This window comes from Podarcis liolepis, assembly GCF_965112155.1.
Source record: "Podarcis liolepis genome assembly, chromosome: 2".
Classification (NCBI taxonomy): Eukaryota; Metazoa; Chordata; class Lepidosauria; order Squamata; family Lacertidae; genus Podarcis; species Podarcis liolepis.
Window position 1 is genome coordinate 56453656 of NC_139555.1, and position 17896 is coordinate 56471551.

Genomic DNA, 17896 nt, shown 5'->3' on the forward strand with positions numbered 1-17896 from the left:
CAGAGTAAGTGTTGTTTCAGCAGCAGTCATCCTCAGAATAAGGCTCCATACATTCAAAGCCCAAAGAATCCTGGGAACTGCAGTTTACCCACGCCCAGGACTACAGTTCCCAGCACCCTTAACAAACAACTGTTTTCAGGATTCTTTGGGGGAAGAACCATGTGTTTTAGATGTATGGTGTGTGTGTGAGGCTCTTAATTAGGAGCTGTGGGTGCCTCTCAGTACCTAGCTGTGCCTGCCATGAAATTGCTTAAAGCCGACAATTTGCCGAGTCACTCGTGCGTTCTCTCCCCATGTGTCCTGGTGCTGCCTTCAACATGGGAGATGTTGCGTATGAGGAATGGAAGGATTTAGTCAGGTTCTGCATCTGACTAAATTCTTCCGTTCTCTCAACGGTTCTCTCCTTGTAACTTTGCCCTCTAATGTTTTGAACCAGTAATAAGCTGCCACCGATGCCAGATATTCTTCCCAGGAAGAATGCTTTTAATCTAAAGCCTAAACTCTGATTCACCTACTTGCCTTCATGTGGTTCATATAGCTGAATTTCTAGAAATAGGGCATGTCTTTTTCATTCAAGGAATTTAAAAAGTGACAACCACAGTTCACTGGGCCCTCTTCCCACATGGCGTCACATATAGTAGTATCAGGAAAATGCCCGCTTTCAGATGAGTCATGACCTGAATTCTCATTTACCCAATTTACGGTTGGCTATGCACTGACAATACATTGCTTCTGTTTTCTGTTTTCTTTCCTCACCTTCTTTTTGCATCTTAATTGTGGGCAATGGAACTCCTTTCCTGCTGAGCTGCAGCTAATGCTGTCTTTATTTTTCAACACCCACCTATGCAATTTAGCTTTCGCAGGGGTCTGATATTCTCGATATGCAGCTACTTTCTGCTTTTAACTATATCATCTGTATTTAAATAGTTTGGCTGTAAATTATTCAGGAGGGTGGATCTGTAATCTGCCTTAATGAAGGAAGGGTTACTTATCACAAAACACAATACTACCTAACACAACATTGTTTTTGAGGTGCAAAATTTCTCTCTGTTGTGATTACATAGATATATTAAGTTCTTTTAAGGTTTCTAATATAATGCAACATGTTTTGACATGCAGCATGTTTTGACATGACATGATTCACGCTTTATATTCAGGGGAAATGAGGCCCAACAGAAGAAGCAAAAAATTGTACATGCCTGCTAGCCCTCTTTCAGTACTGATGACACAAACCTTGTCAAGTTACTGGCTTTAAGTCTTCCCTTATTTGCTTGTGAGCATTAGTGACTTATTAGAAATAAGGGGGGGGGGGCGTGATACCAAAGCTTTCATCTCTAATAAATCCATAAGCTGAACTTTATCCTGGAAATTAGTACAGTATTCCAGTGGTTCACAAACAGAAGTCTTCTACAAACTTATTTGGCAATCTAACCTTTCTGCCTCTTTTATAATAAGTCACTTTAGTAAACAGAGCACTAGTCCATCACCTTTTCCACCAGATGGAGCTTCTATTGGTTTCCAAGGTGCTGCTAAGTACATTCTGGCTGAAGTCAACCAGCAGGTAACTAACTCAAAAGCTTCTAAAATTATCTTTATTGCCTTTTCCTCTCTGCCTTCCTCTGAGGAGCTCAAACTAGTTCACATAGCTCTCCCTTTTCAATTATAACTTCAACACCATCCTGTAAGGTAGCTATGGATGGGCAGTCTTCAGGCTCCCATGATCTATGTTTTGTTTTAATAAACCCCTGAAAGCTGCCAACTGGATCCAGGTATAAGAGAGAGAAAATAGTAGGTAAGGGTGTGACCCAAATAACCTACTATACTGCATGCCATAATAGCCAAAGGGTGTGACCCAAATACCTACTGTACTGCATGCCATAATAGCCACACACTGGGTCAATACTGGGATGGATCAGGGCAGGACTGTGGAGAGGTTGGGACTGCACAATTGCATCAGTGGAGGCAATCACAGATTTGCATGGTCCAGGTCTAACCTGCTCTCCATTTCCACTGCACTACTCTGGCTCTCCAGCATATGTTATCTTCCTTTCAGGGGCTTTCCAGGTGGCTGTTCTGCTGCATGAAGAACTGTCAGCTGTAACTTAAATGTTGCGCGTAAAATCAGCATTTCCCCAGAAGTATCAGTCAATATCTTCTCACTGGAAAAAGAAAAGCAATTCTGTTACCCAAATGCTGCATGAAAACTACCATATCTAGCTGTGGTTTTGTGAGTATCACAGCCGTTCAGTAGCTAGTTTCCATGACATAGTGAGTGACCGGAATATGATTCTTTCCACCACTAAGGCCTGGCATTTGGGAAATGTTTAAGAAACAATGTCATGTCTTAAAACCTATTTCTGCCATTGTTTTAACAGGCTGAGTGTTTATACCATCCAACGGGAAGGATTCATCTGCATGGAGGAAGACATGACTGGAAGGCATGTATAGTAAAGTTATAGCAGAAATGTGTTGTGTGCATTACTGTAAATAAGTCAAGTCTCTGAGAAAAGGTGCAAAATAACACTGCGTAGCCATTGGTGGGTGCGGAATATGACGGGAAACATCAGCTCTCTTCCACAGCATTGCCATGCAATGTAATAAATAAATAAATTGGTTTTGGTTTTAATTTATGTGCTGTTAGCTTCCTACCTCCAGCCATGGAACGTTCATTTACCTAGGTTAATTTTAAAAAGAGAGGGCAAAGCAATAATCTCTCATGTGCTTCTGTCTCTCCTTCCACTGTAAAATCCTTGCAAATGAAACTGTGCGTTCTGATGACAATCTGTTAGAGGGACAAGGGATTCAGTTTGGCTTCTCTCGCTTTGGACAAACTTCACTCAGGGTCAAACTGGACCCCATTATATGTATATTTGTATTTAACACACAGCCTTTTCAAAGAATTTTGCATTTCAAAGAAAATGCAAATAACATCCGCTACTGAAGGCAATAATTATCAAAACTATGGCAGGAGACTGTCTCTGTCTCTGTCTCTCTGTCTCTGTCTCTGTCTCTCTCTCTCTCTCTCTCTCTCTCTCTCTCTCTCTCTCTCTCTCTCTGTGTGTGTGTGTGTGTGTGTGTGATTTAATTCTTTTCTCCTCATCAGCTTCCCAGAGGAAAATTCTTCATCCCAAGCCATTCCTCCCTTATACTGGGAGGAAATCCCCATGAACAACAATGGGGAATTTCCTCTTGATGCAGATACCAGCTTCAGAGGGGATTTTCCTCAGGGTTGCAGCAGGAGAGGAAATGGTTAAATCTCTCTCTCTCTCTGTTTGTGTGTGTGTGTGTGTGTGTGTGTGTGAGAGAGAGAGAGAGAGAGAGAGAGAGAGAGAGAGAGAGAGAGAGACCACACACACCCCTGCTGTGATTCCAGTATCCATCACCTCCCACATTTAAACAACGGCAAAACACCCCACATTAACTAGGTGTCCAGTTCAGCTTTCAGAAGCTGCTTGAGAGACCAGTGTTTTATTGAACTGGAAAAGGAGGGGAAGCTCATCTTGTAGATACTCATACCTTCCTTGTATCTATTTAATCACAGATTAAGCTTCCAATCTCCTATTGGGAGATAGCACTTTCATGACTCTGGGTCTGGATAGAACAATGTGAACATAAAGAGTGGTCTTAGCAGAGGTACCAAACAAGGTCCAGGTTTGATTTGTGCCAATCCCCACAAGGGCTTGATGCCAGAATATATGGGAAAGTGTCCCTGACAAATGCTTAAGTACCTTTTCCATCATTGCTGAGTAGCTCCACAACCCTTATTGCTCTTTTGCTAGAAATAAAACACTAATACAGTTGACTGCTTCATCATGTCATCCTCTCAAGAAGCTGCTCCCATAATCACCTTTGCAATTGGTTCATCTCCATATATGTGCAAACAGCGTCTCTAATGCACAGATTCTGGCAACTAACAAGAAAAACATCCTGTCAACATAGCATGGAAAGTACCTGTAAGATGAGTGACTGACCTGCAAAATAGATGGCATAATTGACTGGCATTTGGAATTCACTCTGTCGTTAAGGAAGTCAATAGTACTCTTTCATGCTGGAGTTACATGATTGTTAAGAATGGCATGACCTCTAAAAGAGTCCTCAGGAATAAGTCTAATGAAGTATTCTGTTTACTTTGGCATACGTCACAGAAACCGCTGGCTGGTTTACTACAACCGTATAAGCTGTATAGGACCAATGACAGTGTTTGTTTGGTATGGTTCATTACTGTCTCCTTTTCTTCTGAGCTTGCAATGTTCCTCACAAGATCTGTTTCCTGACTGGCTGTGTTGGCACATGCATGGACCTCATACTGCACCTCGAGAACTGCGGGTCGCGTTCCTGTGCCACAGACACTGTATGTGTTTGAGATATGTTGCAAATCAGATGTTCACTTCCAGTCTCTGTCTGAAATATGCCACTGTTAATGGTGTGACTCTGGTTAATGGAGTGACCAATGTATGTTAGCTACAGATAAAAGGTAAAGGACCCTTGGATGGTTAAATCCAGTCAAAGGCGACTATGGGGTTGTTGCTCTCATCTTGCTTTTCAGGCCGAGGGAGCCAGCATTTGTCCACAGACGGCTTTCCAGGTCATGTGGCCAGCATGACATCATAATAATAATAATAATAATAATAATAATAATAATAATAATAATAATTTATTTGTACCCCGCCCATCTGGCTGGGTTTCCCCAGCCACTCTGGGCGGCTTCCATAGAAACCAAAAAACACTAAAATATCATACATTAAAAACTTCCCTGAACAGGGCTGCCTTAAGACAGTGTTTCCCAAACTTTTTTGGGCAACGGCACACCTGTTTACTGAAAAAAATCTCGCGGCACACCACCATTAAAGCCCCGCCCCGTGACGTCAGCGCGCAGCGTCACGCCGGGAGGGACGCACGAAAGTGAAAGTTTTTCCCCTCCCCCTTGCCGGGGAACCTCCAAGCTTTGGGGGTGGGAGGAGGCAGCAGAGCGAGGGACTGAGGGACGGCGGCAACTGAGGCGGCGGTGGCTGTTGTGGTGGTGGCGGCGATAGCGGGCGGAGGAGGGGGCGGCGGCGGGGCTTGAGGAGCCGTCGCCGGGAGTTGCTGCTGCTGTTGTTGCTGCTGCTGCCCGGACATGCCGTCCTCCTCCTCCTCCGCTGTCTCGCGCTCCTCCCTTTTGCACGCGCTGCCCCGCCGCTCGGCACCACCACCGCGGAGCCGCCCCCGGCTCGACGCGGATCCTCGCCGCCGCCGCCTCTCACCGCCCGACTCGCCCGCCTCCCTCCCACGGCACACTAGCCAATGTCTCACGGCACAGTAGTGTGCCGCGGAACACCGGTTGGGAAACACTGCCTTAAGATGTCTTCTGAATGTCAGGTAGTTGTTTATCGTTTTGACATCTGATGGGAGGGCGTTCCACAGGGCGGGCGCCACTACCGAAAAGGCCCTCTGCCTGGTTCCCTGTAGCTTTGCTTCTCGCAATGAGGGAACCGCCAGAAGGCCCTCGGCGCTAAACCACTTCTGGCACAACAGGACACCATGCCAGAAGTCAGAGTGCATGGAAATGCTGTTTACCTTCCCACCACAGCAGTACCTATTTATCTACTTGCACTGGTGTGCTTTCAAACTGCTAGGTTGGCAGAAGCTGGGTCAGAGCAGTGGGAGCTCACCCCATCACACGGATTCAAACCGTCAACCTTCCAATAGGCAAGCCCAAGAAGCTAAGTGATTTAGCCACAGCGCCATGTGCTCCTGTAGAGCTCAACCCTGCCACCACTCCACCTAACCTGGGCCAGAGAGCAAGAGCTAAAGTACCACTCTCTACTTCAGGGGCCTCAGGCAAAAGAAACCAAGTTACCAAAGGAAACTAAGTAACAGATGTGATCAAAGAAGTCCAGACATTAGTTTATAACCAAGGCTTAACCCAAAGAGACACACCAAAATGAAGAGGTAGATGTTTTATTAATAATGGTTAAAATAACAGCAAACCATGAAACCTGTTTAACTACATAGGAGAAATAGGAAAGGGAAATACTTTTCTGTGAAGTATATAGGACCATTTGGGGAATCACAAAACATTACAAAAACAACCAAGCAATGCTAATCTAGCCAATGAATTCATGTCCCCACAAAGATGCACCACAGGTGCCCGTCTGGAAGACATCACACACAGAACATCTAGGTAACTTATACCCTTTTGCGTAGTAACCAGTCTGAATCTTCCCAGTCAATGAGTAGATATCTGGGCTGTAACTTTCCAGAACAGAGAGTCCAGAGTATACATGCAACTCTGCAGCTCTTGAATGCTTCCCAATTAGAGAACTTGCCATCTTTGGTCTTGAAGCCCTGATGCAGACAAGATAACACAGATGCAATTAATGAGCATGCTATCAACTAGCAGAGAGAAAACTGCTTTCTCACAAGCTCACCTCTTTACCCAGAAGTCTGAGCTCCTGACAGTACCAACATTTGTGAACAGAACCTAATACAAGATTTAATTTAGTTTTGTGTAGTGTGAATATGTATGTGAATGATTTTGGTGGTTGTGCTATGTGGTTTTTTGTAATATTTATGGTTTTTGTGCTATATTGTAATTATGTTGCATTTTGATGTATCTTGATAAGCTTTAGTGTTTTGTGTATGATCTGTTTTTATGGTTTTTAGTTGTTTCACTTATGTACATTGTTTACAGATATTTATGTAATTATGTTACTTAAAATGTGGATATATGAGGAGCATTATTTTTGGTTTTGAATGTGAAATTTGTACTGTGTTTTCTTAAATGGAATTATTTTTGTTGAGATCTGTAAAAGTATTAAGCAGTATATCAATTAATTAAACAAATTCATCTTGTCATGAAGCCACTCACGAGCGAGTCAGTGCATTTGTGAAATGCTGTGCCGCTGCCCCCCTCCAATAAAAAAACCCCCACCCAAATGCTTGACAACTTTGCAGCAAACAAAAATATTGGAAAAGTAGGATAAAGCATTTATTCCCAGGGCAGCTGACATGCAACAGTAAGAATAAAAGGAAGCAGTGCCATAAAAATGGCAGGATAAAAACTATAGCGGGAAGAAAGAAATTCCACTAAAAGTCTGGGAGAAATAAACAGCTTCTCATTTGGTGATGAGAAGACAGAGTAAGCATCATTTAAATAATAAATTAACAACAACAACAACATCTCACATTCTCATCCACACTCAGTAGCCCCGGAATGAAAAAGTTCTGTATCCTATTCAAAGTGGAAGACACACCCTAATCCTCTTCATCTATGATTTATTCTATAGGTAAAGGGATAGGAAAATCACACAAAGGCAGGTTGAAGGTTGACAGTCCCAGTGGTCATATCTGACGTATAGGCAGGTCATTCTGAGAGGAAAGCATTAGTGGACTAGATATATAGCCCAGTGGCTCAACAGTGTATTTGCAGCTTTTCTTGGCAAACACTCTGACTCATTTCCTCTGCAGGTCATCCGAAACCTGTACTAAATCTAGCCCAAAGAACGGTTCTAGTGAATTCAAAAGCTTGGTTTGCTTTGGTTTAATTATCTATAGATAAAGTCAAATGACAAGCCAAAAATAAACTAGCTTAACAGTCCATATAGATATTAATTCCTCCCGGTAGGCAGCAGCAACACACCTGCCAGGAGGTCAGCTAAGCCCCAGCCTGTCATCTGCTGCTGCTCATAGTTAAGCAAATGAATTCACTCCCACAAGATGTAGCAGAAAACTTCATTTGTAATAGCTGGTGGGCTGTGATTTTAAATTTTTACATTTCCCCCCCCCCCTTGGGAAACAAACCGAAAGTACTAAGAAGGACAAAAAGAGAGATTTATCAATGCACAGTGTGATTTATTAGTTTTATGGCTGTGCACAGCACCCCCCTCAATCCAGGGCTCTGACCTGAATTAGAGACCCCAAATCAATTAAATGGTGGGGCTAATATTTAATGAAGGTTTTAAAAAAACCCTTTATGATCCAGAGGTGGGTGGGGGGAGGTGACACTGCAGCCCCTTTCCTTCTCCTCCCATCCATACTGCAGAGAGCAAGAGGATTCAGTCCCTGAGGGAAACATGTTGGCAAAATAGATCCCTGTAGCCAGCAGGACTGCACTCTTGGTGCGCAATTCTCAGCTGCTGTGTCAGGCCTGCTGGGCCCCCCTCTCACTTCTTTCCACCCAGTGTGTGTCCCAGCTTGGTGTGGTTCGGGGCCCTGCTGTCTCTTCCACCACCACCAAACATTTCTGAACAGGGACCGAAACCTGCTTCTCTATCTCGATAACCCTCATGCCAAATTGGGCAACAATATATCTTCAGAGGAATCCATATTGGTGCAGCATGGAATCACCATGTCAAAATGGTCAACATCACTCCAAACTGGGTGACAACATCTTCAGAGGCATCCAAATGTGTGCAGTTTGGAATGGTTCAGCCTGCCATCTTGATTCAAAATGGTTCCCAGCTGTTTCCAAATGTAGACCAAAACATGTTCCTTGGTCTTGGAAACCATTGTGCCAAATTGGAATGATGGTATCTTCACATGGAAGTAAAGTTTGGTACCCAGAATGAAATATTTGATGAAGGTCAGGGAAGCTGGGGCACGCCAAGATAATGGAAAAAATAATCATATAAGTCAGAGATTAGGGTGGGTGATGATTAAGCTGGATTTCTTATTGATTACACAGTAATGTACTGAAACTATAGATATGGCTTATATGTATCAACATGTTCTTAATACTTAGTCATGTATTAGGCATTGGTTACTCAGCCGCCCTGAGCCCAGTCTTGGCTGGGGAGGGCGGGGTATAAATAAATATTATTATTATTATTATTATTATTATTATTATTATTATTGTTATTATTATTATTATTATTTCTTTTATCTATGAAGATAATAAAACAAAATATAACTTTTTAAAAAGGGGTTGCAGCTTTTTGAAATACTACAAAAACCCTGCAAACTGTGTCCCTCCACAGGCCATAGTAGGAGAAATAAATATAATATCAGATACCCAAAAGCAATCATAGTTTTATTATGTCACCTTCAGATCCCTGAAAAATCATCTTTGAACACACTCATGCAGCCAAAGGGTGACCTCTAGAGGTAATGTGTCTACAAGGAAAAGGAATCTGAGACAGACAAGGAGTCATTATTTTCTCAAAAAGCAAAAGAATGTGTGTTGGTCTATTAAAAACATTTCGTAATTCTTTTCTCAGTGGCTCAGTGGCTGTCCAACTACCGGGCCTCACTCAAAGGTGTGGATTGTACTGTTTGGGGAGATGATTGCATTTTATAGTATATATTGTTGTTGTTTTATTATTTCTTGTGCTTTACATTGTTGTGACCTGATGAGATCACGTATGATGAGAAACATGATATAAATTCTAGGAATAAATAAATGGGTTAATGAATAATCATTAGCCTTTGAAAAGCTGCTTCAGACTGCAATCCTACAGCATACTTACCTGGGAATAAGCCTCATTTAACTCTTTAAGGATTACCTCTTGACTAGATGTGTATAGGATTGCTCTGCCAGTAATTTTTTAACACTTGTCTTTTGCATAAGTGTGTGTAACCTTTGGTTAAAAGGATTAAGCAGCTTTAAAAATGACTGAAAGTAAAGAAATTATATATCTTTATCACTAAGTTTTTTATCCTGGTTGTCAATGAAATAATCAGGTTGTTCTCATCAGGGGAAAATCCCGTCCTACTTGTTATAAATTATTTGGACATTTCCAGGCTTAGATTCAACAGAACCATCAATATATGGCAGGCATAGGCAAATTTGGCCCTCCAGATGTTTTGGGACTACAACTCCCATGATCCCTAGTTAACAGGACCAGTGGTCAGGGATGGTGGGAACTGTAGTCCCAAAACATCTGGAGGGCTGAGTTTGCCTATGCCTGATATGCCTATTTTAGCTCTCAGTCCAAATAGCAGAGACTCCTAGACTTCAGATGAAATTGCATTACTGGTTTCAAACAGAAGGTGTCGCTTTCCTCAAATGCGTGGAACAAGGAAAATCAACTGCCTGCAAATGAAGCAAAATGTAATTCTTTGGTCAATTTCCAATTTGACCCTTTGACGTTTTGCCCTGTGGAGCTTGAAAGTGTGACCAGCTATATCTGCAGGGAATTATTGCTTTCCATACCCAGGCCTCACGGGGGGGGGGGGGGGGAGAGATGGCAGGTTTCGAATAAGGAAACGGTATGTGCAACCCTGTGTGTGTTTACTCAGAAATAAGCTCCATTGAGTTTAATGAGGATCGCATCTTGGTAGGCTAGTCCTCTCCACCACCTTCAACATGGACTTCCCCTCAGCTCCCACTATAGGCAGCTGTGCTCTGGTGGGTCCTGAGCTAGGAACAGAATTACATTTGAAGGAAACATCACTATCCATGGTCTTGGTTTTTCTAAAACCTCAATGGCGAGCCTCCAGTTTATCATTAAGTGCTCCCTGGTTCCAAATCCTCATAGACTGCATTTCTTCCTGAATCTGTACTGCTTCAGCAGAAAGAGTAGAGAATCCATCTTGTCATAACATTGCTATAAATATCCCTGAAAAGAGAACATTCCCAAGTCATCCATTTTCTTATTGGCATTCATAAAAGGAAGAGGTTTATCTGAATCTAGCCTGCAGCACTTACCGTAAATTTGCTATAGTGCTGATAGTTCACTGTTGCCCAGAGTTCTAATATCATGTTCCCAAAGCAAATACCTGCCATTCTACTAAGGGCATCATGTTTGTTTATTGAACAACAGCAGTGTATATTAAACAGATATAAGGGAAATTCTAAGTGGAGTTCGAACTGTACAAATCAACATCAAAACGCCAAAGCAATATCATGTGAGCAATACAAAAAATCAGTGGCATAGGAATCAAGGAAAGAGTGTGTGTGTGTGTGTGTGTGTGTGTGTGTGTGTGTGTGTGTTTTCAAAACATCTGAAGCAAATGATGATGTTTGACCAAACAAAGGGCATCCCAAAGTGTAGAGGTAATAGCAGGAAATGCCTCTTTTTGGATCAGCACCATATGAAACCATGTAGGAAGCTGTGCATGAGTAAATATTTCCCCAATGATCTAAGTGTTCTTGCAGGTCAATAGAGAGATAAAGGGTCCTTCATGTAACCTGTCCCCAAATTGTTTAGGGCTTTATATACTAATAACAAGTTCTTGAAGATGGTCTGGTAGCTATTTAGTCACCAGTGCAACCAGCTAAGGCAACAGAAGTCCTTTATTTCTCAGCTGCATGGTAAGAAGGAACCCTAGGTGGGGGAAGAGTATGTCCTTTGCTTTGGGGCAAAATAATGTTGCTTTTAAGATTGGCACAATCTATCTGGGTGCCTGTCCATAATATTATCTTCAGCTTGTATATTTGTGGATAGATAATGCAAAAACAATATTGGGCTCTTCTCACAAGGGAACTACAGTAAATCTACAAACCACATTCCCTGGAACTTCCGTACCACTTGACGAGATAAAGAGGCATGGACCAATATGAAGTTATATTCATGGCTTTTCAGTATTTCTCAACAGGGAAACAGTCTGAACACCTTAAATTTCAACAACAGGGAGGATATTTCTCATGGAGGTAAAAAAACCCCAACTGTTTGTACTTCACTTTTTGGTTTTCAGAATAATGTGGATCAGCAGTGAATCCCATTGCAGAACTGGTTGGCTGGTCATTTAATGAGCTTCCTAGATAAATTCTCACAACTTAAAAATTAAACACACAAACACACATTCTAAATACCTGTTCTAAAACAAAACCTTAAAACAATGCACTATAAAACTACAGTCAATAATTAAGGTCCATGCATACACAATGTAGTCTAATGTCTGTTTAATGCATTAAGAGTTTGCCTCCACTCTGGTCTTAATCAGTTCCCTTGGACTCCCTCAGGTTTCCCCCTTCCTGACTCCAGCAGTGCTATGAGTGCCCTTTTATTCCATCTGGCCAAAACCCTCTAAACCAATCACAATTTACTATCTGGCAACTTGACAATTCCATTGGCCTATACCTATGAGCCAATTAAGCACAGATACAATGCTCCCTCAAGGACCTATTACTGCCTGACTTTTGCACTGCTTTTTGATTCTGTTGGCCAGTGCTAAAGCAAATGGGCACAACTGTAGACCTCCAAATAAAAATAGTTGCTACTGTAAATGCTGCTGTTTCTTGGCAGGCTGCCAACTGTCGGGCCCATAAATATAATGTGTCTTTTAGACCTCAGTAAATTGCTACCTTTTACCTGGTTACTGCCATATGGGGAAGCTGTGGTGCTCAATCAAGTGCTGACTGCATGGTGTGTTTTTCAATTGTTGCTGTGTTTTAATACGATTATCATTTTAAACGGAAAACATGTATGTGACTGATGGTGTTTTGGATTCTACAATATGCACCCATTCTCCTTGATGTTGTTGTTGCTTTGCCATCGCTTCCCTTAGTGGTGAACTTTATCAACTTGAACTTGGCCTAGGTAATGGAAATACATTTGCTCTCACAGAAATTTGGCTGAAAATTTAGCAGCTTGTGGTATAAAGCTTTGCAAGCTTGGAAGTTCATTTTAGTGATACTGAGTGATGGCTAAATCCTCTGAGATGTTGAGTGGAGATGGGTCCTAGCACAGGTCAAGGTCAAGATTCGGGCCTGATGTCTCCAGTCAAAATAATTTCTGGCACCTGAGATTCAAAGGCCTCTGGTGAGGATTTGGAGTTCTGCTGGCAGTCAGAGTAAAAAGTATTGGATGAGGTGGATCAATGGTCTGCTTCAGGAGAAGCAAATTCCTTGCATCAGCCCTGAAAATTGAGAAATCTTTCTCATACTAGTGAAAGTATGTGAGCAATCTCACTGGAGATTTCCTGTTCAAACATCATATTTCATTGGATCTGATTAGCTACCAGCTTTTTGAAAGAGAGAGCAGTTCACTTAGCTGTGCCAAAAAGCAAGTTTGATGTGAAAAGATAATATGCAGGCTATTTTAAATTTTTATTTGAGCCTAAATATGTTAATCAGCATCATTTCTCTCTCTCTCTCTCTCTCTCTCTCTCTCACACACACACACACACACACACTTTTTTAAAAACTGTATTTCTGCCATGGGTGTAAATAAGATTCTACCCAGGGATGGGAGCTTATTTAGAATAGAAATCTAAGTTCCTCCTCTAAACTGTGGAAGATTATACGTTTATTCCTTTGCCTTAAATGACTCGAGTTAGAATGTGCATGAAATGTTACTGGCTTTGACAGTTGTTATGTCCTGCTTTGATCTCCAATCTTAATTTATTTAGGGCTTGATATAGAAGGCTACTTACTTTACACACACACCCCACTTAAATTAATTGAGAGTGGAATGGAGAGATTCTGATTTGCTCTCTGTGGTATCAGAAAGTTAAAGTTCCCCATAGAATGTCCTGCCTTGCCCTACATACAGTTGTACCACAGGTACTTGGAACCAGATCTTAAGATGACAGACAGAACAAAAAGGTTTTAACCTGGTGCCAAAAGACAGCTGTGTGGGCATCAGGCTCCCCTAGGAAGAGCATTCTACACTCTGCCACTCTCTCATGGCCGCCTTCTGAGCTTCAGATGCAGGGGGAACATGGAGAAGGTACATATGGGGAAGGTAGTATTCCATGAGAATATCTGATACATGTGCATGGTCTGAATGCTACAGTGCAAATAAGTGAGTCTATCCTTTTTGGTCCTGAGCATCTGACAGTGGGAGGGAAGACACATAGACAGAGCATAATGTATACATGTGGGAACGTATGTGAACTGCTCTATATTCCAGTAAAGTCATCAGGAAGATCAAGAATTTGCCTCCACGTGATGGTCAAATGAGCCAAGCAGTATAACAAGACTTCTTAGGCTGTAATCCTAACTCCAATTACTTGGTAGTCAGTCTCACTGAATTCAGCAGGACTGACGTCTGAGTGGCATGGTTAGGATTGCCTTGTGAGTTGTGAAGATGGTTTCAATAATTTGGGAGGAACCTTTTAATCTTTCTCTATTCTTTGAATAGAAGACTGTGGTGAGGGTCCTCTGGGCCATACTCAGGACAGCTGAAGGACCTGAAAAAATCTCTGGGCCATATGTTTGACACATCCTTTCTTTCTGTCAGAGAAAGAAATACACTCCAAATGTATGCTGCATAACTGGGATCTCCCACTTCTTGAATCCCTGTCCTAGGTGCTGGAAGAGATGCTATGTTATGTTAAATGACATCACCACTTAGCATTTTTATATTGGCTTTTAGAGTGTTTCAAAAGGCTTTATATATTTTATCTCAGTTACTAAATTATACATCTTGTTCTCATATTCATGATCAGTTCCAAGGTAAAGGGTGGAAGAGGATTTTGAGCGAAAACAGGTGACGGTAGAAGAATAAACTAACTTTCTTTATCTCCAAAAGGGGCCCTCATTTCAGAGACTCACATTTCCTAGTTGTAATCCACCACAGCTACACACAGAAGAAGTTGAGATGAAAATACGGGACTGTGGTTTCTTCGCCCCAAAAAATCAGTAGAGCTTATTGAAGAACTGTGTGGTCACCAGGTTATCAACAGCCACTAGCCCTTGGCAGAAGCCCCTTGAATATTGAATAAATCAGAACATTTCTAAGAGGTAGGCCTGTCAATCATTTAAACCATTTTAGTTTATAAATCACCTCTTTTAAAAAAGTGAGATATTGAGATGAATCTGAGATTGTTGTGGTTTTTAATAAATTCAGAGCACCTTGCGCAAAAGAGCCCCCACAAATTTCACCTTCTTCATCAGTGACATTTAAGGCTCTTGGGGCTAGTGTGCACTATGAGTACTCAGCTGCCACTCTCTGCTGCATTGAACCAAGCACTAGAATTGCAATAGTCCATGCTGGGAGCCTTGCACTGAGATGTGACCGCAGTCCCAGGCCTGTTACCATAGCTGTTAGTAGCAGGTCTTAGTGGGGATTAATAGCAGGACAACAAGAGGGGATTTTGTGAATTTTTATGACTTGTGTATTTTGTGACTTTTATGACTTCAAGCCAGGAAGCATAAGCACCCACGATCTATTTCACAATGATGAGGATCTCCCTGCCCTTACCACATCTGAGCACACTTCATATTAACATCAATTCCGTATGGATACCTATCTGGACATTTGAATGCCTTATATCAATTGATATTTTAAAATAAGTTCTATATACTGATGGTTATTGTACAGTAAGCCTGTGAACTATGCCCATTTAACTTGTGCACTTCAGCTTTATGCACTTGGCAAAATAATGTTTAATAAATTAAAAGGGGGGCAGAAAGAGGGTGGACATCTAGGGGGGGGAGACTTTGGCAATCCCACCCACCATTGCACCCAATGTGTTTTGATGATTTTGGCTTTAGGTGCCATCCCCGGAAGGAACCCCCTGTGTAAGTTGTATTATCAATGTGAGCTGGGGGGAGGGGTGGTTTTCCCTTTTCTTTAATTTTTCACTGTCCTTTTTTAAAAAATTGTTATAAAAAATTAAGTTTTTAATAAAAATAACTGCCATCATCAGAACTGACACACAGCAGTGCCACAAGAGACACTCCTGAGTGGGCAAGCAGGTGTAACACACTGCAGAGAGAAGAGTCTTTCATCTTAGGGACATAGCAACTATTTATGCTTCCTTTGATTTGCTGGGCAGTGCTCTCCAGGGTCTCAAACAGAAGTCTTCCTCGCCACTCTATAGTGGCAGCACTGGGGATTCAGCCTGGGACCTTTAGCATACAAACTTTGTGCTCTGCCACAGAGGCATAATCCCACCCTGCAGGTAGGTAGGTAGAATTGGGCTGCTATCTGCCTGCTCCACTATAAGCCTGCACACCACTATTCTCTGCTTTGTGAAAAGGTTGTCGCACGGAAGGTTTGAGACAAAGAAAACACCATCAGTAATGCAGTCTGTCGACAAGGTAGGAATTTTGAATATCAGGTAATATGCAAGCTGACACCACCCAATGGGAACAAATTGCTTTCCCAAATGTATTTCTTTTTTGTTTCAGAGTCCTACTGAGAACCCATTAATTTTCATCAACCACAGTTCTGCAAATCTCACATTAATAACTCTCCCAAAGTGACTTGTTCCACTAATAACTTTTCTTAGGGAGTCTTTCAGCATGTGTCTCAGAATACAAGCTTAGTAGGTAGAAAACAATAATTGTATCCAGCTGTGCAGTCACTTATTTTTTGTTGTGTGGTTCTTGAAATAAAAGAGCAATGTGGAGAACCTTTTAGAAGCCTGCATGTTCCCGGCAAAGGATGACCCCACCATGTGCAAAATGTCTGTATTTCAAAATGCATTGGTGCCTCATTGGCAACTAAATTACACTTCTGCCAACATTCATGAGCCTTCCCAAAATGATTTCTAGCAAATGCATGTTGGATGCTTTTATGTTTTCTTTGACTTAAGTGATTTTATTTATAACACATGATTAATTGCATTTATTTGCTTACTGACATTTAGGCAACAGTCCTAACTTATTAAGTAGTAAGCCCTGTTGCAAAAGTCAGGCTTACTTCTGAATAAACAAGTATAGGATTTTCACCTGTAGTAATAGGAAGAAATATCAATCTATCCCTAATTTTAAATCAATTGCCAAAAGTTTCTCAAGCTTCAGACTGCTTTTAAGCAACAACTTATGGGGAAGGGTACACTGCTTTCCATAATATGTTTAAGATAGGTGTCATACAATACTTCTTGAACCAAAAGTAATGCATTTTATTGTGTGATTCTTTACATGTCTATGTTCCATTGAGGGTGGCATGTAACAATATTCCAAAGGTAGCTGACAGGTTGATTCTGTTGGTAGGCTATCATCCCCAAGAACAGACATTGAGATCTTTTTGCAGTTGTACACCAAGCACTGAAGATGACACACCTCTTGAAATGGCTCTGCTTCCTGGTAGCAGAGGGTATAACATCAACAGTGACACAGTAAAATTTCCTAAGCCAGAGTGTTATGTATTTAAATCTCTTGGCTGGACTCATCTGAGGAATGAAATTTGGGAGATGGTAAAACAAAGCAAACAAGTCTTTGTTGGAGAAATATCTATGTTAGCTATGGAGCTGCTCTAAGTTCTGCAGGTTTCTTCACTGACCTTGGTATCTGTCACCTCAGTCATCCCTCTATAGTGGTAGCCCCAAATATTTTTCAACCCATGCTCCACCTTTAGCTCAAATATGTGTTTGGGGATCCACTTCTTTATTTATTTTTACCATGTAGATGTATGGTATACTGGGAGTTCACTGAGTGATTTGCAATAGAGAGGAAATTTGGAGTAATAATTCCTGCTAAACAATAACAACAAGAAAACTTTCCCCCAAATTAGGCAGCTGAGATGAAGAAAGCTTGGTATGGGGATGGGAACCTAAATGGGCTGTGAGCTCAGTTCTGTTACTGGGGGGAAATTGAGGGTTGAGTGTGTGTGTTTGTAAGCACCCTGTTTCTAAAAGTGTGTTGCTTCCCTCACCAAACTATGATTTTGCATCTGGCTCTGCTTGATGGATCACAGGGTCCAATAAAAGCTAATCAAACAAACAAACAAACAAACAAACAAACAAACAAACAAACAAACAGATACTGCAGTCCTGAAGTCTATCTGCCTCATCTCTATCAGGTAGGTCATATGTACAAAAAGTATAGGAAAAGCTCAATAATGATTGTGTTGCAGTTGAAGCACTACTCACACTTCTTCAGTTCCTTCTAAGAAGGTGCAAGGGCAATCTGAGTCCAGTTTTCCATGACACAGCTGATGGCAAAGAGTTTATTCAGCACATTCCTCTCTGAGTACTGCATTTTTATTAGTTCTGTTATCATTTGACTCAAAGCACATTGTTCAGTATTGGTTCCCGCACCTTGATACCCAAGGAAACAAATGCCAGAGTAGAAACACATGAA